Genomic DNA, 7,775 nt, shown 5'->3' on the forward strand with positions numbered 1-7,775 from the left:
ATTTGCAGGTGTTTTTCTATTTGCATGTGTTTTCTTCAGTTGCAGCGCGTTGAGCTCTCTCGGCCACCGTAGTATTGCGAGTCATTGGCCGTTTCTCAATATGCGTTCTTGTCTGTACTTGTGTTCTTGTGAACTTGTGAAACGTCATCATTCGCTGCCCAAGTACTGTCCCAATACACAAGTTTGCATTTTGGCAAGAACGGTTAAAAATCCCGGAAGTGTTCTTGACACGCCCATTTTACAGAGGATGCATCGGTTGGTAACTTGTGTGAACTTGACGGCAGAAATATCCCAGCATTCATTTCGGCGTTCGAGGAAGGAGTTATGTTTGGGTTAGTTAAACCGTTATTTAAATCGCGTTATGTTTGGGTACTGCAGACGGCGTCTGTGCGGGGGTATTATTGCGCAATACCAGCAAGAACACATCGTCTCAAACTGTCAGAAGCGTTCTGTGTGCTCGTCACCTTGTGAGTTCATTCTTCCAAGAACAACTAGCAAGAGCGTTCTCCCCAAGAACACAAGTCCGTTCTTTGCATTCTTGGTTTTGAGAAACAGCCATTGACGCCTGCCGACCGGTGTTCTGTCGATCTGTCCTACCTTGTCAGATTTTCCTACCGTAGCGCAAAATTATAGCCATATCTATCGGTTCATCCTACCACATCGTAAAATCCTACTGCGCGTTTCTGCTTCGCGTCTGTGACTACATAAAATAATTCAGTGTTACTTTGCCGAAGATTCTTATTAGGCTATGTTAGGGTGATTTTACAGTGCAAAATACCTCATCAGATTGTCCTACCAGTATGAAATAAAGCAAAATACCTCATCAGATTGTTCTACCAGTATGAAATAAAGCAAAATACCTCATCAGATTGTCCTACCAGTATGAAATAAAGCAAAATACCTCATCAGATTGTCCTACCAGTATGAAATAAAGCAAAATACCTCATCAGATTGTCCTACCAGTATGAAATAAAGCAAAATACCTCATCAGATTGTCCTACCAGTATGAAATAAAGCAAAATACCTCATCAGATTGTCCTACCAGTATGAAATAAAGCAAAATACCCCATCAGATTGTCCTACCAGTATGAAATAAACAGGTAGGATGATTTTACAGTGCAAAATACCCCATCAGCTTGTCCTACCAGTATGAAATAAAGCAAAATTACCCATCAGATTGTCCTACCAGTATGAAATAAAGCAAAATACCCCATCAGATTGTTCTACCAGTATGAAATAAACGGATAGGATGATTTTACGGTGCAAAATACCTGATCAGATTGTCCTACCAGTATGAAATAAAGCAAAATACCTCATCAGATTGTCCTACCAGTATGAAATAAAGCAAAATACCTCATCAGATTGTCCTACCAGTATGAAATAAAGCAAAATACCCCATCAGATTGTTCTACCAGTATGAAATAAACGGATAGGATGATTTTACGGTGCAAAATACCTGATCAGATTGTCCTACCAGTATGAAATAAAGCAAAATACCTCATCAGATTGTCCTACCAGTATGAAATAAAGCAAAATTACCCATCAGATTGTCCTACCAGTATGAAATAAAGCAAAATACCCCATCAGATTGTTCTACCAGTATGAAATAAACGGATAGGATGATTTTACGGTGCAAAATACCTGATCAGATTGTCCTACCAGTATGAAATAAAGCAAAATTACCCATCAGATTGTCCTACCAGTATGAAATAAAGCAAAATACCCCATCAGATTGTTCTACCAGTATGAAATAAACGGATAGGATGATTTTACGGTGCAAAATACCTGATCAGATTGTCCTACCAGTATGAAATAAAGCAAAATACCTCATCAGATTGTCCTACCAGTATGAAATAAAGCAAAATTACCCATCAGATTGTCCTACCAGTATGAAATAAAGCAAAATACCCCATCAGATTGTTCTACCAGTATGAAATAAACGGATAGGATGATTTTACGGTGCAAAATACCTGATCAGATTGTCCTACCAGTATGAAATAAAGCAAAATACCTCATCAGATTGTCCTACCAGTATGAAATAAAGCAAAATACCCCATCAGATTGTCCTACCAGTATGAAATAAAGCAAAATACCTCATCAGATTGTCCTACCAGTATGAAATAAAGCAAAATACCTCATCAGATTGTCCTACCAGTATGAAATAAAGCAAAATACCTCATCAGATTGTCCTAACAGTATGAAATAAAGCAAAATACCCCATCAGATTGTCCTACCAGTATGAAATAAAGCAAAATTACCCATCAGATTGTCCTACCAGTATGAAATAAAGCAAAATACCCCATCAGATTGTTCTACCAGTATGAAATAAACGGATAGGATGATTTTACGGTGCAAAATACCTGATCAGATTGTCCTACCAGTATGAAATAAAGCAAAATACCCCATCAGATTGTCCTACCAGTATGAAATAAAGCAAAATACCTCATCAGATTGTCCTACCAGTATGAAATAAAGCAAAATACCTCATCAGATTGTCCTACCAGTATGAAATAAAGCAAAATACCCCATCAGATTGTCCTACCAGTATGAAATAAAGCAAAATACCCCATCAGATTGTCCTACCAGTATGAAATAAAGCAAAATACCCCATCAGATTGTCCTACCAGTATGAAATAAAGCAAAATACAAGTTTTTAACCTGTAGTCCCTGGACAGATGTTACAAACTTACAAACTTACCCCAAAACAGATGATAATGTAAATTGATTATGTAAATTGAAAATAAGATAGTTATTGAAATAATTTATAATCAAGCAGAACAATATAGAAAAGAGATAATTAATCAAATTAAGGCACAATTATACAAAACAAGTAAAACAATACAATTTGTTATTAATATAAATATGAACTAAATAAGACCACATTGTGCTGCAGACTGTTATCAATGCAAATACACTCAAACTAAACCACACATTTTTTGCACATAAACACATTAAGGCTGTTGAAGTTGCAACATTTAAAATGTGCCCATCTACTGCAGCTCTCACACTGTACCTGAAAATAAAAGAGATGAATATATTTGTAAATTAGTACACCTAAAACAATATAGAATCTAAAAATATGAAAGATTTAAATAACAAAAAAAAGTTTTATCATTTAAATAACAAAATTCTACACACCCACACACACACAAAAAAACATGGCACATAAAGTTAAACTGTTGCTTTTTGGGTGTGTGTATTATAAGTTGTATACCATTTCAATCATGCTTTCGTTGGGGTCGTCTTCCAGCATGCTGCAAAGCACACAGTACTCCTCTGCATTACCTATAAATTTGTTAACATTAATAAGATAAATATGAATTCATTGGGCAATCATATCATAGTGTACTAAATGTCAACATAAACGCCATGAAAAATACTATGTCAGACCTGTTCTGAAATTACATTAAATCATTCTTGCATTACTTTTTGCATCAGTATGTCAGTATGTTCAAGTTATTTTCTACTCTATGATTTTCTTCTCTATCCCCTCTGTATATTTGAATATTCTTACTTGATTAAATACAATTTTCGGAGTGAAGATAGCATCTACAGAGGTGTACTACACGACATACTGTACATTACAATATTACTACGGTATTACAGAATTAAAACAGCACTCACCTCGACATCCAAGAAGTTTACCAATGTTTTCTTCTGCCTGTTTTTTGGCCTCATCTCTCTTTTTTTTATCGGAAACTACATAATCACTAAAACTTGATTCCACAGGGAGACTGATGGTGGAAAGCTAAAAAACAAGGCAATATAATTGAAGCAATATAAATTCAATTTTTAACTATTTAAAATTTCACATGTGCATGTATGTAATGAAAAGCCCATGGTAGCATGAGAAGAGGTCCTTTGCTAACAACATGGTTGTTTACTATTCACAACAAACTGTTAGGAATATTAGTGACCCTTATTGTCTGTTGTGGAACAAGGTCCAAAAATTATGATCATTACCAGTTTAAGATCAAAGGTTTTATAACAGATGATTTTAAAATTGAATACAGTTAATCAATCCAGCGTACTAATAATAAAAACAATATTTACTGTATGATTAGTTTTGTAAAAATAATAATAAAAGTTTTGCATCATCTACTACAGTACCCATTGGAAATTATTTCAAGGTTAAATTTACTTTAAGCACAATTCTTCTGACATAGGCAAGTATGACAAAATTGCTGAAATTAATGACTCCATAAGCACACTCACTGGCATTTCAACAGGAATCTCTGCAGGGAACACTGCCTCTCTCCCATACATTAAAAGAAAAGGGGAGTGTTTTGTGGTGGTGTGGACCTTTGATCTTAAAGAAAACAAGGTGGCATCCAGATAGACATCCCAGTCATTCTGCTGGTCGTTAACCAATTTCTTGAGGGCTCTAAAATGAAACATGAGGGGGAACGTTTTTTTTTTTTAAAAGGCTTATAAACTTGGTGTATGAAAGCCTTTTTAGGAACGCATTTATAACTTATTTGGTGCCTTGAAGCGGAAGATGGGTGAAAATGTCATGGGGGGTGGGTGGGGGTGCCTTAACTTTTCCTGACCTAGGTACATACAATAATAAAACTTACCGTTTAATGTTGTCGTTGGTCTTTTCATCCAGGCCATTAGTTTGAGGATGATAAGCTGCTGTTGTGGTGGTTATAAAAATATATAAATATATATAAAGAAAAAAAGGAAAGAAAACTAATAATAATAATTAGTGTCATCAGAATGTTGTCATTTAAAAATAATCTGAATGTGTTTATTGCATAGGATGTATGAGTTTGGTATCCCTTGCTTATTGATAGCGATCATTTGATTGCTTTTGCCCAGAGCCATAGAGAGAGAGAGTTGCGACACTCCCATAGACCTCCGTTGTAAATAATGGCGGCGCTTTTAACCGCCTACTTCCGGGATTTGAAGATCGGAATAGTTCCAAACACTGTCATTTGGGCGTTGGACACCATTCACTTACATTGCTGCGCGTCGAGTTGTTCCAGAGTTAAGTTGCTGAAATATCGACCTCTTTTGAATTGTCAACTGTCTATATTGTATCAGAGGCCCTTTGCGATGCTTATACTGGTCTTCATTTGTACATGCACAGCGTAATTATTTATATTTTATGTTGGTTGTTTCAACCAATTTTCAAGCAGCGCGACTTCGTCAGCTAAGAGTTCGGTAATGAATCGCTACCACCTTTATAGCAACTTTTATTTAATTTAATTTTTTGGGATATACTAACTTTTCATTATGTTATTATTGTCTTGAGTGAAGCGGCTTGTGAGAACAATGCTGGACCTTTAGGATTGTTATGGCCATCACCAGTCCTGTCTGTTTCATGGATCACCTGCCCCTGGTTTTTGTTTTTCTTGTTCACACACACAAGCACACATTTTTGTTGTCTGTCATTGTTTAATAAAAAATATTTTATTTGAAAACCTTCATTTGTATCAGCCATGCTTAAATTCGTTTTTAATCTGTTATAGTTTTGATAATGTGTATGGCCTTAATATCTTAAAATAATATTCTTAGTCTTAACATGATCATGTTTCACGTTGTGGTCCTGGGGGTGGCCACTTTCATCAGAAGAAGTGAGCTAGCTTCTAAGCGAATTCTGAACGGACCGCCACGGCAGACCTCTTTGCGTGATCACGAAGGTAGGCTAATGGCTGAATCAAAATTTATAAGCAAAATCACGGGAATCAATAGCCTAATACAGCCCAGTTGTGCTAAAATAAATATCATGAGACGTCCATCATCAGATGAATGATATGGAAAAGTTAAGTTAGAGCCGCTAAAGCCAGTGCTACTACCCATGCGAACATGAACACTAAGCTTTTCCCTCCAAAAATATAGCCTAAAACTTATCTCCAAATGCAAAACTGACATTAACAAAATGCAATAATGCAATAACAGCTGAAAAAGTACTTGGGTGTGTGTTTTATTTTATATTTACCGTTCAATAATGCAATCGCTGCTGTCTGTCCCATAGAAGAACACGACAGCCAGCGTACGTTTTGGAACTATTGGGGCTTACATGAACCACGTGACAGCCATAGCGGCGACATCAAAGAGTGTCGCAACTCTCTCTCTCTATGGCTCTGCTTTTGCCTTGGGACTTTCACCTGCTGGGGGAGGGGGCGCGCGCGCTGCTCAGACAATACAGAGACTCTGAAGACATTGCAGCAGCTCCGTGTCCGGTGTCTTTTTATTGACCATTATCTCCCTAACCAGGTATAAATGAGTAAAACTTTGTTGAAATACACTTTATATAAGTCAAAGATGTGAAAGACGTCGAGTGTCATTGTTGAAGTGTAGTCAATGTGTATATATGTATGTCTAAAAGTTCGGTTCAAGTTAACCGCGTGTGTATCACGTGTACAACTGGTGAATGCTAAACTGATGGCAGAGACCATGTGGTCATATAAATGTGAAAACGAGTAAATTAATATTATATTGGTGTTTTTGAGAAATAATTTAAGAGTTAAGTAACAGATGACACTGTTTAACAAAGGAATCTGTTGGTTCAGAGAGAGTATGTGGTTATGTTAATGAAAGTGTGTAACTAGATAGAGTATAAAATGTGAATATTGTATTCAATATACTGTACACAGTATTAAGAATGTGCATTTTAATGAGCTTATATTGAAATTATTTGTGTAATTTGTGGAAAGAGCACCTGTTGAGAAGCTGTATAGAAGCTGAGAATAATTCTGTTTTCTTTCTGTATATGTGTTTTTCTCTAAAGAGATCTGAAATCTGTTATCATATGTTTCATTGAAATATGAGAATGCAGAAATATTTGCATTAGTCAGACAATACAGAGACTCTGAAGACATTGCAGCAGCTCCGTGTCCGGTGTCTTTTTATTGACCATTATCTCCCTAACCAGGCGGTCAGGGTGCTACACTGTCACACTTCTTTTGATGCACAACATTTCACAAAGCCTGTGGTTAAGCTTAAAAAATAAAGGAAAAAAAAATCACTGTGAGTAAATTGGTGAAAAGCTCCTTAAAACAGTAGTTGAATACATGTACTGTATGTGCAAAGGAAAATATAACAACTCTTGAAAATCTAAAAACAAAGACATTGAGGCTAAACCTATATCACTTTAATACTGTTAATTGTAAATACACTTACATCATTTACAAATTCCCTTCCCTGATCTGAGAGAATTCTCTGGGGACAGCCATGTCTATAAATGATGGAACAGAGATGTCTTCCAACTTCAGCTGCTGTCTTGGTTTTTAAAGGAAAAGCCTCAACCCACTTAGAGAAATAGTCTGTGGCTGTGAGGATGTATTTAAAGCCATCTGCAGTTTCAGGTAATGGTCCAGTTAAATCAATGCCAATAAGCTCCCAAACAGCAGAAACCTATCAAGTAAAATAAAATGTAAAGTAAGTTTAGCGTGTATAAAGTAGGTTTAGTATATGTATGCTGTAAATGTTACTGCACTTATTTACCTTGATGCACTGTAAGGTCTGCACAGCAGTCAAAGGCTTTCCCACTTTTTGACATTGATCACATTCCAATACCTTTCAGAAATTGTTGTATATATATATAAATATATTAAATATATAGGCCTATATATATATATATATATATATATATATTAAAATAACTATATAAAATAAATAACACATACCCAATTTTCAATGTCAACTGACATGCCATGCCAGTAAAATCTGGCACAGATGGCAGCACGTGTTTTACCAATCCCTGTGTGCCCACCAATGGGAGAGGAATGGAATTCTTCAAAGAGCATCCTGGCTTCCTCTTTGGTTTT

General features: G+C 36.0%; 1 long non-coding RNA gene across 1 annotated transcript; it reads right to left on the bottom strand.

The window, feature by feature from the left end:
- Positions 1-757: 757 nt before the first annotated feature.
- Positions 758-3,613, bottom strand: LOC309507488. The gene is made up of 3 exons (XR_014209159.1): positions 2,648-3,613; positions 820-860; positions 758-778 (listed from the first exon to the last, which is right to left on the bottom strand). It is a non-coding gene; the product is annotated as an uncharacterized lncRNA (long non-coding RNA).
- Between the last annotated feature and the right edge of the window lie 4,162 nt (positions 3,614-7,775).

This window comes from Leuciscus leuciscus (genome assembly GCF_965113295.1).
Source record: "Leuciscus leuciscus genome assembly, chromosome: 10".
In the NCBI taxonomy this organism is placed as follows: domain Eukaryota; kingdom Metazoa; phylum Chordata; class Actinopteri; order Cypriniformes; family Leuciscidae; genus Leuciscus; species Leuciscus leuciscus.